Below are 12,323 nucleotides of genomic sequence, written 5' to 3'. Positions count from 1 at the left end.
GCAGGAATACCTCAGATGATCCAGTGGTATGCCTCTTGCTATGTTTGTTGATTCTAACAGCCACCTTAATACTCCAAGAACATAAAATGGCACCAAGATCATTCTGTCCATCTACTATCACATCAGCAAGTAGACAGACCCGAGTCAGAGCTGTAAGGCGCTACGATGAAGAATAACAAGCAGCAGTCTTTATGTTCAAACTGCCGTGGCTTTATGCTTCAGAGCAAGTTCATATTGTAGTTAGGTTTGATTTTCTCTCTAGTAGTATCAGTGACATGAGCTTGTCTGTTTTGACCAGAGATTGATCATAGGAGCTATGAACTGTATCATTTGTGATAGTAAACTGAAAAAACCTCTCTCTTAGAAACACAGCTAAATGAACAACCTAGACATATCACTGCCTCCTATCCTGCCTCAGATCAATCAGTCACCCACATAAGGATCTCTTGTCTCCAAAGGTACGTTATAACCACTGCTAGACATTAGGAGTGCACAGAGAGAGATTTTGGGGGCCGATATCGATAGCCAATTTTTAAGGAGGCATATAAGCCGATACCGATCTGATTTCCGATACAGCATGGAGAACTGCGTGCAGCTGATCAATCTGTTGTGGTAGGAGAGGGGGGGAGGGAAGGGGCACTAGGGCACAGATCAAGGCCCCCCGCAGTGAGGGAGGAGTGGGGCTGGGGCAAGTGCTGCCTAGCCGGGGCAGGATGTGGGACAGAGCTGTGGCTCGTCCAGGGGGTATGGTGGGGAACTGGCTCCCACCACTGTGCGCACCCTGGGAGGGCATAGGGAAAGGGTATCGTGTGCCCCCTGGTCTGTGTAGGGTGAGGGCAGAGTGGGCTATAGCTGCAGGCTGGGACCAGGGCAATGCTCCCAGGACCATCGCTCACCCCAAGCGCAGCCCCAGCCCAACCCCCACCACGCACCAGGAAAAGCCCAGCACCACCCCAGCCCGCAGCTGCAGCCCCCCCCGCCTATGCCACATGCAGACCGAGGAGCACACTCCCTCCCACCCCCTTGTGCCCTCCCGGGGTGTGCACAGCAGCGGGAACCACCCCATGCCCTGCCCCAGCTGGGCAGCGCTTGCCCCAGCTCCACTCCTTCTGCACTGCAGGGCCTTGATCTGTCCCCCGATATCCCTTCCCTCCCCCCACGATAGTCTTACCAGCTACACACAGCTCTCCAAGCTGCCAGGTTGAGCTCCTTGCTGCCTACATGCTGTACAGCAGCTGCACACATGCACAGGCATTTATCGGCCAAATTATCGGCCACATCAAGCTGATTTCCAATATGCTCAATTTTTTTTTTTTATATTGGTGCCAATCTGATATCAGACCAATGTATCAGCGCACCTCTACTAGACATTTCATCAAGACTTTTTGTTCCATGGAAACTACGAATGTCACGTAGGTAAGGATTTAATCCCAACTAATGGTGAGCATATCAAGGCTCTGGTGTTAGAGATCCGGCCAAAAACAATGAAGGAAGCACAAGAGCTCATCCTCTCCCTGGACCAGGAGAAGAGATCTATTGTAAAGACACAGGACAACTGTTCCCAATATAGCCAAAGCTACCTGGTATAGGGGTAGTAACTTGTCTGAGATACGGCTCAAGGGAGTGTACTGTTGAGAGGAAGATACGTTACTTGCCCTGATATATATTCAAAGAACAAGAGGGAGAGGAGTGTTTCTTTCCCCCTCTTGGGGGGCAATTCCTTTAAATCTCCTTCACTCTGTTCTCTATCAACAGACTGTTCCTGCTTTGCACTCAGCTAAAAGTGGCTATTATCTTCTCTTTTACAGCCTTTGCAAGTAAGTTACCCCAATCAAAGAACAGATCAGCCAACTGCTGTCTCCATAACTAAGTTTATTCAAGGACAATATGAAATGCTGAACAATAGTTGTACAATGAGAGCTTAGTGGTTGGGGTTAGCCCGTCAGAGAAATAATTTTTAGGTATAACAGGAATATTTTTTACTCCTAATATTTAATGAAGAAGAAAGGGTAAAACATGATTGTAGGAACCAAAGAGGGAACCTCCCACCAGCTTTACAGAATCTGTCTATAGTTAAACTCAGTCTTACTTCTTCAGAACTTAAGAAGAAAAGTATACAGCTTAACTACAGAGTGCTACCAGACTAAAAAGGAAGAAGGGACCAAACAGGTGCCACTTCTACAAGAAAAGGATGTAAGAAGAGGAGAACTGAGTTGCTAAATAAATCAATCTAATACTGCCTCAAAATCAGGCAGAAGGAAGCCAAGCTCCAGAATCACCTGAGAACCACATGTCCACTAAGAAGTGTTAGGCCTTTTATTTTCAACCATGGTCTTTGCACAGTTTTTATCTTCTATCAGTACCTGAGAAAAATTCATCATACAGCATAAGAAAGTAGAAGCACTCAGATGATTCATACTCCTGGCAGTATACAGATACATTGATTGTGCATTAGAGATTTATGGTGAGGCTAACAGACTCTTCTTTATCTGCTTTAGGAGTAGACCTGGCAAGATTTCTTGAAGAGGAAAAAGAACACTGCCCAGAGCTGAAATGCTTCTTTATCAGACAGTGCAAGACTAAAAAGGTAGCTTCAACATAGGTGCATGCTTAAATCATTAGCTAGTGTTCTGGGGGACTGTTTTGATGAATTGATGACACCTTCTTAGTCTTCAAGGGAAAAGCTGAAATCAGTCATTTAATGGCTACAAAAGTGCACAATTTTAACCAAATGCTACAAGCAGCAAAACTTTCCCACTGCCCTGAGATACCACATAAAATTCTTTCCCCAACCCAAATTTTACAATCTTTTCAATATAATTCTATGAATACCTCAAGTACTGTTGGTGTTCAAGCTTTTCATAGTTTCAAAATTTCAGGTGCCTAATTTGCAACACTTGATTTTTCACAGTACCTGGCATCATATAGCACTTTCACACATTAAAAATTCAGAACTGGCCTCACCCCGCCCCCCTTGCTCCTTGGAGATGGCAGCAGCAGCGTGGGGGAGGAGCGGGGTTGGGATGCCTGGGCCCAGCCCTCCCCCCTTCCATCGTTGCCGCCTGCAGGGCCAACATGGCAGCAGTGGGGGGAGGAGTGGACCCTATGTGGGGTGGGGGGAGGGGCGGGCATGCTGTTGCGGCAAGGGGAACAACGAGTGGGCCCAGTCCGACGCGACGGCAGTGTGGGAAGGGGAGGATTGGGCCCAGCCTCTCTTCTCCTCCCCACACCGCCGCCACGTCAGGGAAGAGGGGAGCAGGCCCAGACCCCAAGTGGCAGCACAGAAGGGAGCAGTGGGCCTAGATGGGGGGGAGGGACAGACAAGGGGCTCTATCCCTGCCTGCTCCCCCCGCAGTCATTTTTGATGGGCAACTGGCTAGTATAATTAATAATCCTAAATGTTGCTTTTTTTATTTTTACTGTAAATACCAGGTTTTCTAAACATCCTAAAAAAGGAGAAAGAAAGAGAAAAAAAACAAGAAAAGAAAGAAAAAGGAGAGAAGAGAGAGAACCAGACACACGCACAAACACACACGCAGAACCACATGCGTGCAGAGAACCAGACACACATGCAAACCCACACAGAACAGACACAAGCACGGATTCACACAAAACCAGACACACACATGCAAACAGAAACGCACAGAATCAGATACATGCATACACAGAAACATACAACCCCAGACACACACACTACCAAACACGTGTGCACACACATACTACCAGACAAACATGTATGCACACAGCTGGGCTGCAGGGCCACAGGACAAAGTGCAACCTAACGATATCCTGGGTCCACATCAGCCCCTGGGCTGTCCTGGGGAGCCAGCCTCCGGGCTGCAGTGTGGGCTGGCAAGGCTCCAGCCTGGAGCCCACCCATCAGCCAGCTGCCTCCTCCCCAGGGTGGGAAGAGAAATACCACACTGGGCCAGGCCGGGCCCCCTGCCTTGGGGTTGTGGCCGCACTGCAGCGGGAAGAAGGCAGCACAACAGGCGGGGAGGGGAGGGGAGTGGGGGCAATGCAATTCTGGCCCCATTGTTCTCACCTTAGGCTCTCCTTGGCCAAGCAGCTCCAATGCAGCTGCAGCACCCGCAAGGAGTCAGAGAAATGCTGCTGCTGCTCCTCCCTGCCCCCCAGATACAGCAGCTCATGGCATGGCAGGGTCGACAGCCCCACTTCCTCCAGTGCCCTCCTGCACTCCCCGACGCACAGGCATGTCCTCCCCCCTGTCAACCTGCAGGAGGATGTGTCAGGGCAGGCGGGGCAGAGCTGCAGCTGCCACTGTCAGGCAGGGGAGCCTGTTCCACTGGCAGTGGTATAGCGAGAGTTGCAAAAGGGGTTTGTCCCTTGCTTCCAATAGCTCCCTGTGAGGGCTCTTCAAGCAGCATCTCCTCCTGAGTCTCTTGAAAGAGCCCAGAGCAGCAACTTAAAAAAAAAATTGAAAAAAAAAAAAATGTCCTCAGCATACCCCTTGGCTTGCCAAGGAAAATGTCTCCACATACCACTAACTGGCACAGGGAGCTGGTTATCCCTGCTTTACACCAAGTCCAAGCAGATGGAGGTAATTACAAATCACCCCTAAAGCTGCCTTGCTTCAGCACAAGTGATGTAAAGAACCATCGCTGGACCTACATGTTGATCACAAGTATGCTGCACTAGCAAAAGGAGGTCAAGCAGCACATGTAGCTGGGAATGGATAAAATTAATTGATATGGAGGCATGCAGTTTACCAACTTCAGACTTAGGCAAGTCCTTAACTGATAAGGGATTACAAATCCTATCCCTGATGTTGGAGTGCTGAGGTTGCACAGAATTAACTAGAATTTGGGAGGCATTTTTATGAATACATAAAAAATCTATTTTTTGTCATTGTATATTGGCAGCATGCATACTGCTGTGCTGGAGGAATAAGCAAATAATCCATCATTGCTTGGAGTGTAAGAAAATGACAATTACTGATGAAATGATAAAAACAAAAAAGGGAGCTACAAGCTACATGACTGACTGTTTAGAACTCTCCAGGTGAAAAGTTTAAAGGAACATTTGAAAGAAACAGACCGGTCTAGATTCTATTCAATTTATTTCTGTTTTAGTGTCGCACTCTACCATGTTTACTCAAATCCAAGAAAAGGTTCTCCCCTCGCCCCATTCAATATAGGGGAAATAAAGCCCCTTGTCTTAAATTTGTGTACAAGCAGGGGGGTGGATGGAGCCTGGAGGAAGATTTGGAGCCACAGTCCCATCTCCGCACACCACACCACTGCCCCCTTCCCAGGGCAGCTCCAGCTGGGGCTCTGCTCCAGCTCAAGGCATGGAGCACATGCTGTCTCTGGCCCCTGACTGGCTACACAACGGTGATGGTGGTGGTGACAGCTCTAGCCCCAGCTCCATAGCTAGGGCTGGGGTCATGACCAAAGCTGCTTCGTCACTATTACTACGTGGCTAGCCAAGGGCAAAAGCCAGCACGTGCTCCATGAAAACCAGGGCCCCAGCTGGGGCTGCAATGGTAAGTTAAGCAGAGTAGGGGATATAGTGGGGGAGGGTAGGTACCAGAAGGCACAGGCAGGGGAGGGCAGATATCAGGAGAGCAAGTGGTGGGAGGGTGACAGATTCCAGGGTATGCAGGCACCCTGGGGGGCAGGCAGAGGGGGCACAACTGAGGGGAGGGGATAAGCAGCAAGGGTCAGGCTACCTGAGTCTCATACTGCCTGCATCCCACCACTGCATACCCTCTGGCAGTGGTAAGGGGAACAAATTAAAAAAAAAAAACACTCTGAAATTTGATTCTATACATGAAAAATTATTCAAAGTTATAAATTTTCTACCTCTAGAATCTAGTTATTGGGGGGCTGTCTTAAATTCAGTCATCTTGGATTCAGGTGAATATGGTACATGGCTGGGCATTAAAACTCAAGCAACCCAATAAGTCATTATTCAAAAGGATGGAGACTCACCAAGGGAGTCAATGAAGTTATCAGTGCTAGAAGAGCCTGTAAAATAAGCCACATCCTCTTGTTCCCTACCTCTGAAGTGCATTAGCAAGGGAATGAAAGAAGAGGGAAATAGAGATAATTTCTCCCCTTATACGTGAAGGACATCTAAAACAAAAGTTACAATACTTAATGGAATTAAACTGAACGTACAACACTTCAGAATGAAAAGTGTTGTTAGCCAACTGTGCCGGCACTGACAGGGGGCACTATGGTAACCAGTCTGCAAACAGAGGGTGGGGGAGATGTTGCCTAGCAATAGGAAGCTCCAAGACAGATTTCTGTGCAACACTAACTGTCAAGACACTCCAGTGCCATCTGAGAATTAAAAAAACCTAAGAAAGCAAAAATAATCAAGTCTTATAATTTTTCCACTATATAATCTATTCCTTTTCAGATTAAAAGTCAAATATATGGAATTGCAATTTTTATTATCTTGCTTAATGTACAAAGGAAACCATGTGACCATGAAAGTAGCTTTGGTATAAGTGCCTGCAAACCACCAGTTTAGGCTCCAGTCCTGCAATGATCTGCATGCCTGGTTAAAATTCAGGCACAAATTAGTCCCACTGACGTGCTTAAACTCAGTGGGACTACTCAGCACTTAACAGAAGTATTTGCAGGACTAGGGACCTAATTAACACAGAAACTTATAAAGCACATATTGATAATATTGACTGAATTAGAAGAGCAAGATCAGAAACTATTACAAGTCACAAATTTACACTTATATTAATAACTTATGGTAAAGACAGCAGGTCAAGCAGAATGGGTTAAAAAAATTAAAGCTGAACAGTTCTGGAATCCGCACAACACAATAAGTAGTCATGAGAAGACAAAAAGGGTTTAATTCAAAGGAAGCCACTACACACTTTCAGACCAAGGAAAAACTATGTATTTCTAATACAGTTTTTTAAATTATAGTTTTCAATTTAGGAGGGAGAAAAATCAAAAAAGGATTCTTTTGGAATCCATTTTTATCTTATCGATCAAAAGCAAACAAAGTAACATCTTTCCTACAGATGCTGTTGAAGCTGGCCCCTGTTTTGGTCAGTCTGGGATGGTCATTAGATAACATCAAAAGCACATCCTTCCTTCTAGGCTAAATGCACTGTTTCTGCAGTGCTTCCAACAATACCCAGTATCAGTGATGATAAGACTCATAATAAACCAATTTGATGCCAGCTGCTGATTCGTGCCTATATTTTCTTTCATTGTACATCTCTGTATTTCCTCCCTCATGCCCTTTCTCCCACAAAATCATACACATAGCTGACTGTTCTGCAGGAAAATTGGGTAATGGAAGAAGAGACTTGAGCAGACTCTCAACCAGAGTGATGAAGCAGAGTACTGTGCAACGCTGACACTGTTAATATTATTCACAAAATAAATCCAGAGATTTTTAGATAGGAATTTATAATGTTAAAAATATTCTACCTGTTTTCTGTAGCAGCGGAAATCCTTATTATTTTTATAGACAAAAAAAGGAAAAAGATCAGCGAACACTAAGAGCTTGCATTTTCCAAGGGGTCCCTCAAGTCTAACAAGGTTGAGAACCACTGGACTAGAGGTACAGAAAAATTGGCTGCAGTTGTTTTAGACTCTACTTAAATCTGCATTTGCCTTTCAAAAGGTATCTTAAAAATATGGTTTTTTTACCTTTATGGTCCTCAATCTTAGGTTACTATGTTTTTAAAACAGAGTGAAGCTGTTAATATTTATACTATATACTTTGTATTTCACCTTGGATTGAATTCTTTTGTTTCACTTTCAATTTCTCACTCAGTAGCAAATACTAAATAAAAAAATTGAAATGTTTTAAAGTTTTAAGAGAAAAATAGATTTTGCAAGCTTGTTTTTCCATAAATAAATGTGATTAAGAATCTTTAATTTATTTGACTACTACACTACTTATTTGCCTCAAGTATTCTCTTAAAATACCAAACACTGAGTTACACTACTTAATGAAAACCAAAGCTATGGCTTAGGGGAGAATGTGCATCTTTGAGAATACACTGAAAAAATGCCAATTTTGCAGAACTGGCTACATACCAAATGTAGGGAGCAGTATAAAAGCACTGTCTCCTTAATACAGAAGCAGAAGTAAAATTTAGGAAAATAGATTATGTACAATTGCTTTGGAAGTGCTGAAAACAATCATACTAATTTGTTTTGTAAAGACATTTGAAAGGAGGTAGTTTACAGATTTTAAGAGGAATAATCAGGTTTTCAATAAGAAGCTCATCAATGAACCACAATCTACTAAAATTAGGATCTAATGGTTTTTTTACTCATACTGCTAGTATGTATGAAATTCAGATACTCCATTAAATGAAAGCAATGGACCTAGTGACACTTACTTCCTGGTGGTACATTTGTTCTTTTATATGCTGAATGTAACAACTGATTTTATTATCCAGCATCTTTCTTATGCCAGCCCAGCAAATATCCAGCTTCACAAAGACCAAAGGCAGGTACCTAGGAAAGCTTGAATAGCAGGCAGGCTGTCATGTTCAGCCTAGAATTACATTAGATAAAGCCACTAAGATGGCTACTTTATTCAGCGCTAGATGGGAATCATTTAACTCCCTTGAGAAATACACCTGGTCCTCAGAGGATAAGAAGCATTTACTAAAGGGAGATACCTCTTCACTCTGAATTTCAGAGGATCTTCACCCTTCCAGTTAAACATATAACTTTCCTAAAAACAAGTATGCTTAGTATGCAGTCACAGTGAAAAAACAGGAAGGGGTCACAGAGCAAAATAACTTGAAACTCAATCACTCCTTTAACAGAAAGTCAATAAAATAATTTTAAGTTGAGAAATCTATCTAGATTTTTACATTGCATAAATCACTGTTGTAAATAGCCTCCTTACAAATATTAATGAATTTGTGCTCGTAGCATCCCTGAGATAGGATAAAATGTGGTTAACATTTCACTAACCTGGTGACTGCTTGCTAACTGGGAGAGTCTAATAGGGAATGGCTCACTTTACATATGCCTGATTTCTTATACAGTATTCTTTATGGGTGTCTAATATATGCTTTACAGGCTGAATCTGGCCCACAGAGATGCTTGGATCCGGTCAGCCAGGCTACTGCTGCAGGACATGGTGGGGGGGGAGCAGACAGAGAGCTTGCGGCAGAATTCAGGGCCCTGGTGGACATGGCAATTAGCAACAGGAGGGTGAGCAAGGACTGACAGCCCCAGAAATCCTCCAGCTGCTTCACTTATCACAACAACCACAGCACCAGCTCCTCAGCAGCCCACACTGTTGCTGCCGCCTCCTCATGCCCTGTGCACTGTGCTGGACCCAGAGCTGTCACCGCCATATACTCTGTGCCAGAGCCAAAGCCAAAACTGCATCCCCCCCCCACCCAACCATGACATGTTGGCAGCAGAATCTGCATCTCTGGCATGGGGCATATGGTGGGAGCTGGAGCCACCACCACAAGCTGAAGTGGCTACCACTGCTGCTGGATCCAGCACACAAAGAACCCCACAGTCCAGATCTGGCCTAGGGCAGGAAGTGAATTTGACACCTCTGCTGTTAAACAACAATTACTGTCAAGAGACAGGGTACTAGCCTAGATGGACCATTGCTGTAATGCATTAAAGCAGGTTTTATGTTCTTAGAGAGAACTTTTGAAAAAAAATCCAGACTTAACTGACTCACCTTAGGTAAAACAAAGTAAAAGCAGAGAACTGATATCAGATTTTAAGGCCTAGTCCTCTGCCTTACTCCCAGGTCCACTCCTTATCTAAAAGGTCTGAAATCAGATGCTGAATGTCTTCACAGGTGCTTCCTCTGTATCCCTCTAGGATGGTGTATGGGTTCAAGGGAAGCACCTGTGAAGACATGTTTAGCATCAGAATGCAGTCCCAGATGGCAACAGAGAAGAGGAACGGACTTCAATGAGCTTTAGTGTTAGCCAATCACCAATTCTATAAAACAAGACAAAAATAAACCCATATTAGCTAAGGAAGAGCACTTTATCTTGTCTTCAAGGCCACCGTCTTCACTGCTTGAACACTCAGGAAGGTAACATTAAAGCCTTTATCCAACCAATGAGAAAACGTACCAACTAAGAAAATAATCCTGTTTGAAACACTTTCATTCTAAGACACAAAAACGAACGCATTAACCTGATCCGTCAATGAGGTCTGAGTAGGTGGACTCCTGTGGCCATGCATACACATTTGCTTTCAGCATGATTCTCCCCGAGTACAAGAAAGCTCATTCTTCATGAGCTTTCCTTGTTCAGGATCTAAAGTGCAGTTCTTACCCACACGGAAGAATGAAAGCCTCGTTTCCCCCTACTCGGTACCTTGCCTTTACCTTAGCCACCCTGTACTGAAGAATTCTAGCAGTTTGGAATACTGAGTGTTGGCCACCATCTCCAAACACAGAGAAAGTACCAGAGAAAGGGAACTTTGCTCCACAAACTTACAACTTTTAGCAGAAAGAAACACAAAACCACCAGAAAGCCATTTTAATTCGCAGCATATCCCTTTGACAGAGGTGTAACATTACTGACAGAGTGCTCTGATAAAGGAAGAACAAAGCCTCCTAATCTGGATATTAAAGGTAAAATGACAGTAGAGAATGAGTTCATCTAAAGACAAAGGAAGAATCCAAAAATCTGGTTTGGCTGTCAATGTGTCTATTTTTTGGAGCCAGAAAAACAACCCGGCAGCTTCAATCAGTTTCAGAAAGGGAGTTGTCATTAGTAGTTTTTTGCAATTTTCCCATCTCTCCCTGCTGATAGTAATACTTAAGCCTATATATTTAAGTGGCATTGCAGAAAAGGTACCTGAAGAAAGCTTGTTTTGTAGTGAATATACTTTGTAAAATACAGTATGTCTGAAGTGACAACACGCCTCCAAGACTGAAATGTTTCCACCAGATGGACAATTTCCTTAGCCAATTATCAGGAGCTGGAAAGTTTGACAGATACCTTCTAGTCAGAAAAATATTCAAGACTTGGGGGGCAGAAGGGAGAAAAGGACTCCAAGAACACTGTGGGAGAGGGGATGGCAGCTCCCTGCCACAGAGAAGCTTCCAGAATGTCTACCAGAGTAGCATCCCTCAGTACAGAGCAGGAGTATAACCAGCTTGTTATGCTGAAGAAGCTATGAAAGGAAAAATAAAGGGAAAAAAGGCTTTCTGTTTCTTCAACTTTTAGAATATCCCAGTCACAACAGTAGGAGCAAAGGGAGTACAACCCCAACATTCTGCCCCTCATTCAGATCACTGATAATTACAAAGAGGTACAAGTTAAAAAGAAAAAAAAAGGTTTCTTCGACTCTTTTTCTACAGTCTCCTTTTTTTTTTTGGATTCTACTCTTTATAAATTGTATTATTGCTTGTGTCCATGGCATTGCTGATAGCTTTCCCAAACACTGGCAACAGGAAACGACCCAATTTGTGACAATTTCACTGCTACGTGTAGTGTTGAACTGCAGCTGTGAAACTGATTGGGCTCTTAGTTTATTCATGTGCTGCTCATCAAATGTACCAGTAGCTGCAGTAGGGGTAAGAGAGCTTCCTTTAGACTCAGGAAGATAAACCAAAATATAAACAAAGGCAGTCTTGTTACTCTCAGGGACCGTCTTTCTTCAAATCAGGGCTGTCCAACTGGTGGCCTGTGGGCCACATGAACGTAGGGCCCCCTGGCTCTCACTCAGACTCCTTCCTCCAGCTGCAACTTCCTGCTTTCACCCCAGGGATGGGGCAGTGCAGCAGCACTTGGAGCTGAAGGTGCATCTAGGTGGGCAAAGTCTGGCCCATGGGCCGGATTCAACCGGCAGCAGACTCCATTTCCCAGCAGCCCTTGCCTGTGCAGCTATGGCTGGTTTCCATGGAGACCCCAGCAGCAGCCACAGTGTGATAGTGCATGGCCAGGGTTTCCTTGGAGACCAGCCCCAGCAGCAGCACAGGCCTCTTCCTGGCAGTGGGGGTCATGCTGCAGCCAGGAGTGGGGGGGGCTCAGGTATGGCTGTGTGGTGGCCTGTGTGGAGCAGGCAGCACAAATGGTGCCACTGGGAGGGGTGGGTATGGGGGGCTATAGGGAAGTTTGGGGTGGCTATAGCTCCCCCAAACACCATACCTGCATGGGGGGCAGGGTGTGTGGCAGGGAAGGGAGTTGCTCCAGGGCCAGGCTGGGATCTTATGGCAATAACAGCATGGTCCAGAGCCAGGGCCGAGCTGCAATCTGCAGCCTGCATGCCCCAGGCAGGGACATGCAGGCAGCAGATCCCACCCCTGCCTCAGATCCTTGCAGCAATGACAGTGTGGTCTACAGCTGGGACAGGGCCATGATGCACTGA

The sequence above is a fragment of the Alligator sinensis genome, unplaced genomic scaffold (assembly GCF_000455745.1).
Source record: "Alligator sinensis unplaced genomic scaffold, ASM45574v1 scaffold597_1, whole genome shotgun sequence".
NCBI lineage: Eukaryota > Metazoa > Chordata > Crocodylia > Alligatoridae > Alligator > Alligator sinensis.
Note: the sequence above shows the minus strand (reverse complement) of the source record.